The sequence below is a fragment of the Silene latifolia genome, chromosome 10, assembly GCF_048544455.1.
Source record: "Silene latifolia isolate original U9 population chromosome 10, ASM4854445v1, whole genome shotgun sequence".
Taxonomy (NCBI): Eukaryota; Viridiplantae; Streptophyta; class Magnoliopsida; order Caryophyllales; family Caryophyllaceae; genus Silene; species Silene latifolia.
The window spans coordinates 101,900,891-101,918,277 of NC_133535.1; positions in this window are offsets into that span (position 1 = coordinate 101,900,891).

Below are 17,387 nucleotides of genomic sequence, written 5' to 3' on the forward strand. Positions count from 1 at the left end.
CCATCAACAAGGTTGAATGGGTTATTCATGGTGATGAAAGTGGAATTACTATGATGGAGTCATGGTCGTTCACTGAACCTATTAATTTGTTGATCGCATGAAATTGATTTCTAATGATTCCGCCATTAGAATGATCATGTATGCCAACAGACGCACACGCCGTGATGAAGTATATGCCAGGAGCATAATAAGTCAATAACAGGTTAATACATAAGATGGTCTTGTGAAAGCCTTAAAGAACAATTGAGGATTTGTTCATATGTTTGGATGATATACTAAGGTATGTGTTGAAGGGTTGCACAAACTTTAGTTTCCAAACTGAAAAGGATTTGTCGAAATCCTAGGCTAATTTTATTGACTAAGGAGTAAGAAACTAGAAAAGTGTTAGTTTCGCACATTACAAATTCTACAAAAGGAATCTAAGTAAATTGTGATAAAATGTTCAACGTAGGGAATGAGAGTAGATTCCTCTACAAATGACTTTATCACATGTCATGCGATAACAGTGTGAGCATCTTTCAAGTTAAAGAGTCCAAGTCTAGTAAGAAGACTAGACAAATACTTAAGAGATAAATTCAAGTTATTAGAAATAACATTGAATAGAAGGAGATAACAATTGACAAAGTTGGAATATATGGATATATGGTAAATCCACTTGCCAAGCTTTTATTGCATTTCAACAAGTGTAAAAGGTACACTATAGATTATAAGATATGAAGTAGTAATAGAGTATTGACTATTCATATATGATAATCGCATTTATCGTTTGAGTTTTATTAAACTCACCCATTACTTTGTTAAATCCAAATGGGTTGTAGAGACAAATTGAACCCCATTAAAGTGAACTGGATTGACATGGTATTCGCCCCTAGTTACTTATATGAGGTGACGTCTTGATGTGACTAGAGTGTTATGTGATTGATGGCAAGTTCAAGTGCCATAGAGTCATACGGGATGACTAGTCGATCACATAGGCAGACTGTATGGGACACTCTGTCGGGCAGTGACCGCTTATAGAGTTATGGTAATTCATAAAGCCTGGTCGTGGCAAGAGCTACTATAGTGTTCTTATGAGTCAATTCTTTTGACTAGAGACTATTCGCCTAAGTTGGCACAAATTTCTGATGAGCTTTGATTTATGCTCTACGACTATCGTAAATGAGGTCCACCCCCTTGTCAGGGTTGTTTGAAATCTCAAAGCCACTCGAGGAGTAGTGAACTGGAAATGCGTGGCCACGCTCGGAAAGTATCTATGGTAGATAACTCCGGTCAGACAGTTACACTCCAGATCGAGAAAACCACTTAAGATATTATCAAGTGCAAGTACGACCTGCGAGACACCTTGCATTGAGTGGGAGATTGTAATAGGACAAGAGAATTGGTGACGCACACTTGTCTCAGACAAGTGAGAGATTGTAGGAATATGTGTCCTCAACAATAGTGCGATCACATGTTTAAATTTCATATTAAGAATACGTAAGGGATGATTCATTATATAGTCATCATTAATCGATAATGATTGGCTAACTAGAGTTTGACATTACTGTCGTTTGACGGTGGTGATCAGTTGATCCCTTAAGGTCACACCTAAACGACAATTCCCTTAATAGACAAATTGATTAATTGTATAACGATACAAGTTAATCAATTCCTTAAAATTGAATAATTCAATTGTGAGAGAGAATATGTTAATATCTTATTGTAATGGGATTAAATAAGATTTATTTTAGTAATTGAAATATTTTATTATTAAAATTGTTTATTGTTTGTGAAACAATAGAGATGAGAATGAATGGTTGATTATAATTACAGGATATTGTGAATTATAATTGTATGACCCATTTTATTTATGTGATCAAGTATCACTAGTCAATTTGTGGTATGTGATTTAATTAATTTATAAAATGGTATTTATTTGATAAATATGCATTAAATTAATTAATAACATGTAACATACTACATGTGACATATTGTGTGACAAATGACAAATTGACAAAATAAAATGGTAGTCCATTTTATAAAATGGACCGAATGGATGGAGTAGTAGTGGTGTGAGGATGATGTTATTTTATAAGATAAAGTGCACATCATCATAGCTATTTGTTTACTAGCCTTGCACCTACTCTAATTCTCTTACACATCTATAATGTTGATAAGAGTAAAAGGAAAAAGGAGATTCCAATTCTTGGCCTTTTCTCCTCACCCCCACCGGTTTTCCTCCTCTTGTTTTAGAGTGAATTGTTCTCTTATATTCACTACTCATTCATTCATTTTCATATGACATGCAAAAATACTTCATCTCTCCCACATCTCTCTAAACAAGTTTTTAGAAAACAAGAGATTGTTCATAAATTCTAATATCAAACTAAAGTTACTAGTGTAGTAATAAGTATATTATTAGAATTAATTTTAAGGGTACTAGTGTATTAATCTAGTTAATTAGTATACTAGTTTAAGGGATTAGTCTTAGGTGCAATCAAAGGAGAATCTCTACATTGAGATTTTGGAGGATCATCCAACATATTAAGCTCAAGAACAAATAAGGAAGGTGTCCTTATTTGTGCCCAAAATTTCGAACCATCCTACAATGTAAGGGACATTGTTTTTCTTATAAATCTCTTATTTTGTTATGCATGCACTAGATCTAAAGAACAAATAATTAAGAATTTAATTAGTTCACTATTAGAGAAGTCTAATAATAGGTATATGAACCTTACACTAATGTACCTCAAGGGAGATGACATCTACAGGGAAAACAACCGCAAGTATGAGGCAGTAAATGCTCAACTGCCGACTATCTTCAACATGACTGACATCCCAAAGTTTAAGGGGCATGAAAACTCGTTGAACCATATTCATGCCTTCAAAGATTATATGTCTATCAAAGGCATCAAGCTAGAGATGTTCCTAAGGATCTTTCCTTCATCTCTCGATACTATCCCTAAACAATAGTTCTACTCTTTGGAACATAAGAAAATTGCTACTTGGGATGATGCTGCAATTGAGTTCACCAAACAATACGCAAATAATGCTTTAATTCAAGTCAATATGCGTACTCTATAGGTTCTTAACCAAAATTAGAAAGAAGGATTCACCGACTTCCTAAGTAGGTGGAGGAAGACTAGCACACAACTCGTCGAACGCCTAGACGAGGCTACTCTTGTTTAAAAGTTCGTGGACAATTTAAGGCCAATCTATGCGAACCACCTAAGATACCAAAACATAAAGTCTTTCAAAGACTTAACTGTATTAGGCACAAGAATTGAATATGACATCCGTAAGGGACTCTTGTCCAAAACGGTAGGTCGCGGATATCAAGGCGCAACGAGTCGTTCTTATGGCTCCACTAGCAAGACCGACGAAGTCAACCTTGTCCAATCGTCTACCAAGAAGAATAACCCGCAAAAGAAGTTCACCAATGTTGGTGAATCATATTCCAACGCTCTAAAAAGACTGATGAAACAGGGTAAGCTCCAACCTGTAGGACCTACACCTGACCCAGAGAAGAAGTCTAAGTTCTGGGATGAGAATGCCTACTGCGAGTACCATAGAGGCAAAGGGCACGATACAGAGAAATGTTTCAAATTAAAACATGCCATTCAGGATATGATTGAGGATGGGCACCTACCTATACCTCTTACAAGTAAGCCTAACAATACTCAGAATCCTCTTTGAATTCTGATGATCATAGATGAGGAATCCACCTTGGATTGCTCACAACTCATTTCTCCAACCGAAGATGAGGTCAATGCACTAGAAAATAAGGAGGGTTATTCCACCATCTCCCCTACTGTCGCTGATTTTATTACATGGGCAAAGAGTGTAAGTATGCAAGTTTCCAAGCTAGAAGCTATACTGGTGTCCTTATGCAATCCAAGCACTATAGCTAGGGAAAACAGGTCAGCGGTTCCAATCTTATCTCAAGAATCCACAATGCAAGAAGTGATCGCAGTGACCGGCGATTTAGTCGAGCAAATAATCAACCTATAGGCTGAAATCATAAGCTTAAGAGAGCTCAGTATCGTCAATGGAGTTTGTGAGGATGGCGATGAAAATGTTTACCTCACAGAACATCCTCTAGTCAAGGCTAGTGAAGATCAAGATGTGGACCACCTTGTTCGCTCAGGATGTCCATATCAAAATGTCACTCAAATAAATGGTCCAGTTGCTACTAACAACAATATCATCACACCAAATGATGGCAAAGATACTTCTCCTGACCATTTATTGAAGCAACTTCAAAAGACAAAGGCTGATCTTTCAGTCTGGCAATTAGTTATAAGTTCATTTCCTCATCGACAGGCTTTACTGCAAGCATTGGCTAAATTAAACGTAGCCCATAACTCTACACATGACGACGTCGTCAACCTAGTCTTTCAAGACTCAGTCAAGTTAAGTAACCCAGTAACTTTCTCATATGAGGACTTGCCTCCATTTGGTGTCACTCACAACCTTGCTCTATACATCACAGTCACATGCTTAAAGAAAAATGTACCAATGACTTTGGTGGATGATGGCTCCGCAGTCAATGTCATACCACTAAAAACAGCATACAAGTTAGGCATGAAAGAATTAGACTGGACTCCTACTAACCAAGACGTTCGCACATACGATGGAACGCGACGTAAAGTAGTGGGGCTAGTTAACCTTACTGTGGCCACTGCGCCAATTGAGCGAAAGGTTAATTTTCAGATAGTGGACATAGAGGCATCCTTGAATATACTTTTGGGTAAGCCCTGGATTCACGCTTCCAAAGCAGTAACATCCACCTTACATCAGAAGATCAAGATCCCTCTAGATGGCAAGGTAGTAACGATCACTTCGTCACCTATCAAGGCCGTGATAGAGAAAATGTCAAGCAACCAAGTAATTGCAGACCCAGAATATGAGCTTGGAGGATTTCAAATCATAAACCTTATAGAGAGCGAGTTGGCTCCCTTATACTTTAATCCATACTCCAACTTGTAGATACCTCATTTCTGCACCTCCCGCCAGCCACCCAGTGATGATTGGGCCGCATGTTTAATACGCGGAACGATTTTATGACAGTTCGTAAGTTCATCGACAAGTGATACCTCAAACACTTGAGTCAACCACATGGTCGTCATCTGCGCACCGATACGGTCGTTTTGAAAGTAATTAGAGTTCATTTGGAGTTCGGGTCAAAAACCGCTTCATTTTCTATAAACCATTAAAAATACCGAGTCAAAATGTTCCAGAAAGTTCTAGATTTTTATGGATAGTTATTCCTAATTTAATTTAATATCTTTAAGGAATTATCTTCCGTAAATTGTGTTTCACGGAATAAGGAAGTGTATAACTACCGAAATTCCATAATAAAACGCGGAAATCTTACTTGCAGAGGAGGAAACCTCTGGGGAAATGACGCAGCAGGTGTTGCGTCTCTTCCCCAGCCCTCTTTCCATGCTTTCCAGAATCTTTCCGTGATTTGTTTTCGTATCCGTGCCATACCTAAACTCTTTCGTGTGTTTAGTATAAATAGAGACCTTCGGCCTCCATATTTGGCACGCGAGTGTCCGTCCTTCTCTTCTCTCTTTGCATTCTAGATCACGCTCTTCGCTTTCGACACCTACGTGCTTGATCAATCGACCACGTAAGCTCAGATCATTCTGAGTCCCAGTTACGTTATTTAGACCGACCAATTTGACCAACTCCACCTAATCAATCTAATCAACTTTTAAATCCTTTAACAAAGGCACTTTCATATTCGCATATTTGAGTCGAGCAATCACTAAACGATAATTTAGTCAATCTCGTTTCGTCAAACATGTAAGTCTGTGGGTGTAAAAACCTATTTTATTTATTTTACTTTTTATTTTGTATCACGAATGTAAGGTTTAATATCAAAAGCATGCTCAAAAATCGTCTTAAAAACCACCTTTTAAAACCGTATTTACAAAATAGCGGAGATCTAACGTCGAGAAGAAACGCAGCAGCAGCTGCGCCTCTACGAAGAGTCGCAGTGCATGTTGCGCCTCTTCCCGAGGTTGTCGCTGCTCCTGCTCTTCTTCTTCTTCCTCGATCTTCTGCAATTTTCTGTTTCTCTTGTTTCTTTCGTTTGTTTTGTTAGTTTCAGTATATATAATCATGTTTTATTAATACTTTTCAAATTATAAGTTTTAATTCGACATAATCCCTTATAATTCAATATTTGCGAGTTTTCGTCACTTATCAAACCCGGTTTTAAGAGGCTCAGTTCGTTCATATCAAGTCTCTTCAATTCGTCTTTGATACATGTTTTTATTTCTGTTTTTGTCATTAGTTCAATTCTTAATCTTTTGTTTCCACCATTAACTTCGAGTTTGTATGTAAACCCGTTTTCGACATCGTATAATCATGTAAATCGTTGTAAATTATCACATTTGATTCATTTTATGACAATATTAGTATGCATGTAATCTGCTAAATCACTTCAACTTGAGTCTAATATCAATAATCGACCCTAAATTCACCAACGAATATTAACAATCCACGATTCTGACTTCACAGACAGAGTCCAACGTAAGAACAGAGGCAGGAAGAACTGCGCATCTTCCAAGGGACGCAGCAGATGCTGCGCCTGTTCTGGGTTGCCTTCTGTTCCTGAACTCTTTCTCGCCTTGGCGTAGCTTCTAATTACGTATTAAACCGACTATTAATCGTATTATCACTGCTAATCGGGCGTATTTGAATTCCTTTTTGTTCTAGTTTTACTTTTCTTTTATTTTTCTTCTTTCAAATCCCGTTTGAGCGTACTTTTGACGTAAATCATCAATCCATTGTAATATTTGTAATTTTAATTATTGTAATTTATTATAGTTTATTTATCGTTATTGTGTGGTTTATTTACTTGGTTTTCACATTTAATTTAATCTAACTTCCAACTTCGACCCCATTGTTTGCTAAACACTGACATAGTTAATCTCACATGCTAGGTTTAATCCATTGTTTGTTGCATTGCATGCATTACATCGACAGCATATCAAATATGAACAATTTTCCTAATCATTAGTAAAGGCTGCTATCGAGGCGGGTAGGATTAAGTGTTCGATTAAAGAGCTTCCTAATACGTACCCTCACCTCTTACTCCAGATCTCTGTGAACATCCGTGTTCATTGGCATCCACGAGAGTCATTCTAGACATAGAATGCTAAGGGTAACAAGTTTTTAGTGTTCATGTCATTACTTTGTGTCTTGTCATGGCACGAGGTATTCGAACAATTCCAATTTCCCATAAAAATTGGTGGCGACTCCACAAATGCACGCTCATTCAAAAGCAAGCCCTTTCCACGCGTGCCGCTGGTGTCCGATGTCCACAGTTTGGTGACTCCGCTGGTGATGATACACTTACGTGTTATCCAGAGTGAAACTTGAACGAGGTTAGGGAATAGTTTATACGAGACAGTTGTCGGTTTTCATTACTCGACCTTCTTAGGTCGTTTTATTCGGCCTTCCTAGGCTTAACCAACCCATTCGACCAATCGTCCCGTCTGGACGGTCCAAATTCTTATTTGGGCTTAAAGATGGATAGCGATTGACGTCAACCATACCACGATGCTTACTCATGTTTGTATCAAGAGCTTTCACTACTCGAGGAAATGGACTAGGAAACGACCTTACTCATGTTTGGCAAGGACCTATCCACAGACCAGGGTTTGATTGCTTGGTATGGCAACCCACCTTTTTAAAGCAAAACCCTTTAAATGCACTCAGCATACCGTTATAATGTCTGTATGTATGTTTGTACCATATACGTGATCACCATTTTGTAAACAAAACCATGACAAAATTTTTGTAAAATATAATCATTTTCAAGATGTAAATATTTTCAGATGATGGCCTAAAATAGCGCAAAATAAGCCGAAACTCTAGTCAAAATTCGGGCCTCAAAGCCCATTTCAAACCTCACATCGAGTCAGCACTCCTACAACTACACTACAGTTGTCTAGGACAAATATTTCAAAAATTTGTCATTTTCAAAATCCCACTTGACACAGTGGCACGCGCCCACTTCACGAGTCTAGAGTCTTTCGAGTAAGTGTGCTAAAATGGTCGATCGTGTTTTGATTTGTCATCGATCTCTTATCCCCAGTTCCAAAATGGCGGGAACTAGTCATAGAAGCGTTAATGGTCAACCCGGAAATGGTAATGATCAAATCCTAGCTGCACTCATTCGTCTCCAAACAAGCCAAGACCAAGCTTATGCTCGCCTCAACACCATCGAAGGCCGTATTGTCGCTGTAGAAGCTAGACTTCCTCCTGCAGAGGATGCCATTCCTGACATGATCATACATGATAACCTTCCACCATTTATCGGACAACCAGAAGTCAACCTTCCACCTGTAACACCCCGTATTTTATAATAATACTTTATTATAAAAGTATTCTATTAAATTAATTATTTCAAAGTGTATGGATGTATTTTGGAAATATTTACATTTATCGTCTTCGTTCTCTATTTTATTATTTCTCATTTTAATCTACTTTTGGAAGGGTTAAAATGTCCGGGCATGATTTGACTATTTTAATTTAATAATTTCTTTTCTATAATAAGCTCTCCGTGTGTTTTGATATGGTCCAATCGAATTTATAATCAGATAATCCAACTTATGAGCTAATGGACCCAAAGCCCACTTGTTAACCCTATTATAAAAGAAAACCTAAGTATGCTAACAAGCTGCTCATTCTTTTCTACGTGAAGTGTCGCACGCCTCCCTCCTCTATTTCTCTCTTTTGTTCTCTTTTCTCCCTTTGACTCCATTGTTGTACATATTTCCTTCTTCCCAATTCACAAACAAATTATATTTTCACAATCCTTGCTCTTATCTCTACAATATATTCATCTCCAAATATTTTTATGAGAATTATTTGTATGGACCTTTGGACCTACCTTTAAGGTCTCTTATTTTTAATCAGTAAAGAAGAAGAAGAGTCTTTCACGTCGTTTTTAAGGGGTGTTGGATTTGTGCGTCTTTAATGTCGATTTTGGGATGATGTCACGTGTTGGAGACAAGTTTTGATGATCATGTCTTTCGTGGAGGTTTTCTTTATTGCAGTCTTTAATTGCTAAAAAGGTAACTAGGTGTTTTCCTTTAATTATGTTTATGCCAATTGATGTAATTAATGTGATTTAATGATTGATTTGTATGATTAGTACATGTTTTGATTGTTTATTATCATGTTAATTATGTTTTCGCATGTTTGTATATGATTTAATGTTTTAATTATGTCTTGTATATTATTTACGTGTTTATTATGGGTGTCATGAGCGCAATTAGGGTTTACGAATCAAACCCTAGTGGCGGCATGATAGGCGGCCAAGAGTTCTCTCCAAAGTTATAGCTAAAGCTAGTGTAACCTTGATGATGATTCAAGTGTTATAGCTAAAGTTAATACAACTTTGGGTAGTTACTCTAGTTATGGCTGAAACAGGTATAACCTTGGAAATATGAATCTAGGTTATAGCTGAATCTACTATAACATTGGATACGAGTTAAGGTTATAGATGAAACTAACATACCCTGAGATTTATGGCTCAAGGTTATAGTTGGAACTAGTATAACTTTGAGTTACGTGTCAAGGTTATGGTTGAGGTAAGTATAACTTCAAGTTATATATGTTGAAGTTATAGTCAAGGTTACTATAACCTCGCATCCAGAGTTTATGTTATGGTTAGGGTTACTAAAACATTGAATGGTTAATGTTAAAGTTATAGCTGGAGTACTATAACATTGAATGGTTGGTACTTGCTCACATGTTGTGTTGTGTTCAGTTATTATATGACATTGTGTTTGCATATATCTTGGTTACTCTTGTTCATATGATTAGTAGGATGATCAGTTATACTATCTTATGAGTTGAGTCGTCATGTTGTTCATGCATGTTAGTACAATCAGCTATACTGTGCATTTGTTTTGTTGGCTGGTTTGAATAGATGACGGTAGTATCAGTTATATACTATCGGAATGAACTATCGCTACCCTTCGGGGATTGGTGTATGGTCTATGGTCGAGGGGGTAGCAGAGGCAGTGCGTCAAACGCTCTGTTCCTCGAGTGTCGTTCGGTTTACCGAGAGTCTGACCAGGTCTTAGACATATAGGCAGTGGTTATACGCTATACATAGTACCTTGGAGGCAGTGCTTATACGCTCCACATCGATGGAGGCAGTGCGTTATACGCTCCATCAGCTAGAGGCAGTGCATTATACGCTCTAGCAGTTAGAGGCAGTGCGTTATACGATCTAACGGCGTTCGCTCTATTCGCTATACTTTGATGATAGCTTTGTGTCTTCTGTTGTTGTGGGTCATCTATCGTTACTAGTCCTGGAAGTGTTCATGGTCTAGTGGTTGCATATGGTCTAGGTTGCATGGTTGCATCCGTCTAAGGTTGATGAAGTCATGGTAAGTTTGTGTTGGGTTTCATGAGTGTAGATGATCTCACATGTTTACTGTTTATGCCTTTCAATTGTTATTGATTGTTGATTATATTCAATTGTTCTAAACATGACTGGGAGAGCATCTAGTTACTCCCGACTGATTATCGACCCCCATTCTCAGGTTATTCAGATTGTTGCTGACTAGTTGATGCTTGCTTGGGGAATGTGCGAAGCGAGCTTAATAATAAATTAGGAGTTTGTTTTTATGTTTTAAGAACCTTTGAATAATGTATTAGTTTGTTTTGGATTTAGTAGCGAACCGGATTTGGGCTTGGTGTTTCCGCCACCTTGACCCTTTTATCAGTATCGTACTCTGATATTTATTTTATAGTATGTTTTGCCTTTATTTTATTATCCGGCTTGTTACACCACCAGGTCCTACTGAAGCTGAAAAACGACTCCAATATTTAGAGGAGCAACTAATGTACCTCAAGGAAGATGACATCTACAGGGAAAACAATCGTAAGTATGAGGTAATAAATGCTCAACTGGCAACCAACTTCAACATGACTGATATCCCAAAGTTTAAGGGGTATGAAAACCTGTTGAATCATATTCGTGCCTTAAAAGATTATATGTCTATCAAGGGCATCAAGCCAGAGATGTTCCTAAGTATCTTTCCTTCATCTCTCGATACTATCCCTAAGCAATGGTTCTACTCTTTGGAACACAAGAAAATTGCCACCTGGGATGATGCCGCGATTGAGTTCACCAAACAATACGCAGATAATGCTGAAATTCAAGTCAACATGCGCACTCTAGAGGTTCTTACCCAAAATGAGAAAGAGGGATTCACCGACTTCCTAAGTAGGTGGAGAAAGATTAGCACGCAACTTGTCGAACGCCCAGACGAGGCTACTCATGTTGAGAAATTCGTGGACAACTTAAGGCCAATCTATGCGAACCACCTAAGATACCAAAACCTAAAGTCTTTCAAAGACTTAACTGTATTAGGCACAATAATTGAAGACGACATCCGCAAAGGACTCTTGTCCAAGACGGTAGGTCGCGGATATCAAGGTACAACGAGTCGTTCTTATGGCTCTTCTGGCAAGACCGACGAGGTCAACCTTGTCGAATCATCTACCAAGAATAATAACCCACAAAAGAAGTTCACCAACGTTGGTGACTCGTAATCCAACGCTCTGAAAAGACTGATGAAATAGGGTAAGCTCCAATCTATAGGACCTACACCTGACTCAAAGAAGAAGTCCAAGTTCTGGGATGAGAATGCCTACTGCGAGTACCATAGAGGCAAAGGGTATGATACAGAGAAATGTTTTAAATTAAAACATGTCATTCAAGATATGATCGAGGATGGGCGCTTGCCTATACCTCCCGCAAGTAACCCTAACAATACTCAGAATCCTCTTGTAATTCTTATTATCATGGATGAGGAATCCATCTTGGATTGCTCACACCTCATTTCTCCAGCTGAAAACGAGGTTAATACACTAGAAAACGAAGATAGTTGTTCCACCATCTCCCCTACTATCACTGATTTTGTCGCATGGGCAAAGAGTGTAAGTAGACAAGTTTCAGAGCTAGAAGCTGTAGTGGCATCCCTACGCAATCCAAGCACTATACCTAGGGAAAACAGGCCAGTGGTTCCAATCCTATCTCAAGAATCCACAATGTAAGAAGTGATCACAGTGACCGACGACCTAGTCGAGCAAATAATCAACCTAGAGGCTGAGATCATAAGCCTCAGAGAGCTCAGTATCATCAATGGAGTTGGGAGGATGACGATGAAGATGTTTACCTCACAGAACACCCTCTAGTCAAGGCTAGTGAAGATCAAGATGTGGACCACCTTACTCGCTCAGGACGTCCATATCAAAATGTCACTCAAACGAATGGTCCAATTGCTACTAATACCAATGTCATCACACCAAATGATGGCAAAGATACCTCTCCTGACCATTTATTGAAGCAACTTCAAAATACAAAGGCTGATCTTTCAGTCTGGCAATTAGTTGTAAGTTCATTTCCTCATCGTCAGGCTTTACTACAAGCATTGGCTAAATTGAACGTGGCATCTAACTCTACACCTGACGACATCGTCAACCTAGTCTTCCAAGACCCAATCAAACTAAGTAACCCAGTTACATTCTCAGATGAAGACTTTCCTCCCTTTGGCGCTACTCATAACCTTGCTCTATACATCATAGTCACATGCTTGAAGAAGAATGTACCAATGACTCTGGTGGACGATGTCTCCGCAGTCAATGTCTTACCACTAAAAAAGGCATACAAGTTAGGCATGAAAGAATCAGACTGGAATCCTACTAACCAAGGCGTTCGCGCATACGATGGGTTGCGACGTAAAGTAATGGGGCTAGTTAATCTTACTGTGGCCACAGGGCCGATTGAGCGAAAGGTTAATTTTCAGATAGTGGACATAGAGACATCGTTCAATATACTTTTGAGTAGGCCTTGGATTCACGCTTCCAAAGCAGTAACATCCACCTTACACCAGAAGATCAAGATCCCTATAGATGGCAAGGTAGTAACGATCACTTCGTCACCTATCAAAGCCGTAATAGAGAAAATGTCAAGCAACCAAGTGATTGCAGACCCTCTGTATGAGCTTGGAAAATTTCAAATCATAAACCTTATAGAGAGCAAGATGGCTCCCTTATACTTTAATCCATACTCCAATTTAGTGGTCAACCACATACTCAAATCCCAGGGATACTTCCCAGGGATGCCATTAAACCCCATCGGGAAGAATACCTTTGCACCTTTTAAGGAAGGAGAATCCCAAAGGATACCACTAAGCTTAGGGTAAAAACCCACGAAAGCCGAAGCCCTTGAAATGCTTACTCAAGTTCGGTATCGCAAAAATCAGGGAATCAAAATGCAACCCTATCTCCCCACACTAAATGGTTACTTCGTCAGATAAGGGGACTGTGAAAACCATTATGCATTTCCCGAACCTTGGAGATACAAAGGCATTCAACTAGCTCGAATCAAGGTCTTCCACGATTGCTGCTTCATTCCTCCAGCAACGGTTCCTACCGTCAAAACTCGTCAGACACCTTATCTCGACGAACAGGTTGTTAGCCTCCTGTTTAGAGAAGATCGATTCATCAGGGCAGCACAAGATGCGATCATTACCATGATACTTCAAGACGACCATTTCAATCCTACAGCATTGATCACTGACACCAACTCAAATCAGCAGAAAGGATGGAGAGAGTCGATCAAATAGACCAACAATCAAGGAAGACTCTTCAAACTCACAACTGGAAAAGGAGCGATGTTCAAAGGAGAACCCGAGGACGATGAATTTGAGTCAGAGTCGGAGTCGGAACCTAAGTCTAGAGAAGTCGCTAGAGAGTCTCCTCATGTCGTCACTCCCCACCCCTCTATTTCTCCTAGCATAGCGTCACCTAGTAACAGTAGCTTGGGGTATGTCCCACCAACTGTCCCTTTACCTCCACTGACTACCGCGCAGATGGCTTCTCTGTTTCAGCTGTTTTCAAATTTTAATATGAATAAATCTTATTCTGCTTACTCCTTGTGTTTTTCTGAATCCAATTCTATTTACGATGATAATGAGGATGATCCTGACCCAGACTCAATCGAATTACCTCCCTACATAATCAAAGAAATACTAGAAGAGGGGGAAAGGGCACCAGTTATATAAGACACTGAACCTATCAACGTAGGAACGGAATTAGAACCCCAAGAACTTAGGATAGGGATGACCCTAGACCCAACTGAAAGGGCCAATTTCATCGACCTCCTACACGAGTTCAAAGACGTCTTCACTTCGTCTCACAAGGACATGCCAGGGATCGACAGGGATATTGCAGAACATCGTATTCCAATCAAGCTAGGTTTCAAACCTGTAAAACAGAAGCTTCGTCGAATGAGAACAGAGTGGGCTCTTAAGATTAAAGAAGAAGTCGATAAACAATTCAAAGCTGGATTCATCAAAGTTTCCGAGTATTTTGACTAGGTGGCTAACATAGTCCCCGTACCCAAAAAGGATGGGCGAATCCGGGTTTATGTTTATTTCAGAGACTTGAACAAGGCGAGTCCTAAAGACGATTTCCCTCTACCACACATCGACATATTGGTAGACAATACAGCTGATCACGCGTTGTTATCCTTCATGGACGGGTATGCAGGGTATAAACAGTCAAAATGGTCGTAGAAGATATGCACAAGACAGCCTTCGTCACTCAGTGGGGTACATACTGCTATACTGTTATGCCGTTTGGGCTAATCAATACAGGGGCTACATACCAACGCACTGCGACCACATTGCTACATGACATGATGCATAAATAAATAGAGGTGTACGTGGATGATATGATTGTCAAATCTAAAGATAGGAAAGGGCACATTAATAACCTTCGCAAATTCTTTCTCAGAATGCGCAAGTACAGCATGAGGCTTAATCCTTAGAAATGTGCGTTCGGAGTAACGTCGGGCAAGCTTCTGGGTTACGTCGTTAGCCGGAGGAGAATAGAAATTGATCCATCCAAGATAAAGGCCTTAATCGAAATGACACAACCCCAGACAGAAAAGGAGGTTAGAGGATTCCTGGGCAAAGTACAATACATAAGTCGATTCATATCGAAGCTCACTATGATCTGCGAACCTATCTTCAAAAAGCTCAAGAAAACAGACTATACCATATGGGACGAAGACTGTCAAAAGACATTTGACAAGATAAAGGAGATACTGGCTAAGCCACCCGTTCTAATGCCTCCCCAATAAGATCAACCTCTTGGTTCATATCTCACCGTCACCGAAACAGCCATGGGGGCTATGCTCGCGCAGACTGTTTGAAAGGAAGAAAGAGTTATCTACTACCTTAGTAAGAAGTTCCTAGAATACGAGTGTAAATACACACCTCTCAAAAAGACATTCCTCGCTCTTATGTGGGCAACAAAGAAGCTACGCCATTACATGCTTAGCTACTCCGTAAAGGTGTATTCTAAAATAGATCCTGTCAAATACCTCTTCGAGAAACCTGTCCTCAACGGACACTTAGCAAGATGGACCTTAATGCTCTCAGAGTTCGATCTCAAATACGTACCTTTGAAAGTCATAAAGGGACGTGTCATGGCTGAATTCTTCGCAGAAAATCTGATCAACGACACACATGCAAAAGATACATAGTCGTTTCCAGATGAGGATATTCTACAAACCAGTATGGATTCTTGGGATCTTTACTTTGATGGGGCATCCAATTTGAGAGGATTCGGAATAGGAGTATTGCTCATTTCTCCTGAAGGCGAGCATACACCACTTTCAGTCAAACTCGACTTCGAGGTGACAAATAATGCAGCAGAGTATGAAGCTTGCCTCATTGGTCTACAAGCAGCAGTGAGTTTAGACATCAAATATCTTCGAGTTCACGGAGGTTCATCTTTGATCATCAACCAAATTACTACATCTTAGAAAATCCGCAGGGAAAGTCTAGCACCCTATCAGGCTAGGATAGATCAAGTTGCTCAATTCTTCGACCAGGTTACTTATCTACACCTACCTCGTGAAGAAAATCAGTTTGCGGACGCTCTTATAAAACTCGCATCCCTGAGTAATATGCCAGACGACATGGTTGAAATGCCCTTGTGCATCGAACGACGATTAGAACCAGCCTATGTACACTTCCTCACAGATGAAGAAGAAAATCAAGAGGAGCCTTGGTTCCAAGCTATTCTCGACTTCAAACTCAATGGTACATACCCACCAGACATGGATAAGAGAGGACAACGTGTCATATGCCTACTTGCCTCTCAATACCTCCTCATGCAGGGAGGTTTGTACAAAAGAACACCTCTTGGTGTCATCTTGCGTTGCCTTGATCGTACACATGCACAAAAAGTAATGGAAGAAGTTCACGATGGAGAATGTGGTCCTCACATGAGTGGACCCATGATGGCAAAGAAGATTACGCGTCTAGGGTATTACTAGACGACAATGGAGTCATATTGCATCAAATATGTTAGGTATTGTCATAACTGCCAAATCTTTGGGAATGTGCAACATGTTCCTCCTTCAATGTTGTATACCATGACATCTCCTTGGCCATTTTTTGCTTGGGGAATAGACATCATCGGAAAGATCACTCCAGCTGGGACAGGAGGCCACTGTTTCATTTTAGTAACTATCGATTATTTTACCAAATGGGTCGAAGCAGCATCTTACACCAGCCTTACAGCCAAATATGTGGCAAAGTTCATACAAACCATTCTCATCTGTCGATATGGTTGCCCACATGAAATCATTAGTGACAATTGATCACATTTTCAAGCCGAAGCTGCACAATTGCTAGCCAAATATAAGATCAAGCATCACCATTCTTCGCCATAAAGACCTTAAACTAATGGCACGGTGGAGGCAGCTAACAAGAATGTCGTCACCATCCTTAAGAAAATGATTGACAATTATCGCGATTAGCCTAGCAAAATACCCTTTGCATTATGGGGATATTGTACATCAGTTAGGATGCCCACTGGGGCTACTCCTTTCTATTTGACTTACGGCATGAAAGTTGTACAACCAGTGGAGCTAGAGATCCCATCCCTACGCATTCTACTCGAAAGTCAAATTCCCGAAGCTGATTAGAAAAGAGATAGGTATGACGAACTCGTCCTCTTGGACGAACGAAGGCTACGCGCATTACATAACGTGCAGACATATCAAGCACATATCAAACGAGCCTTCAATAAAAGGGTCAAACCTAGAAATATCAAGGAAGGAGATTTAGTACTTAAGTCAGTCTGAGCTCTCTTACCTGTTGATCCACGAGGAAAATTTAAGCCTAATTGGGCAGGACCATTCTTAGTTAAGTCCATACTTTCGGGGGCGCGGTTAAGATAACAGACCTAAACGGGAATGAGTTTTCTAACCCCACTAACCTAGACCAATTGAAATGGTACTACCCTTAGAAATAGGATAAAAAAAACACGCCTCACGTGACTGTGGA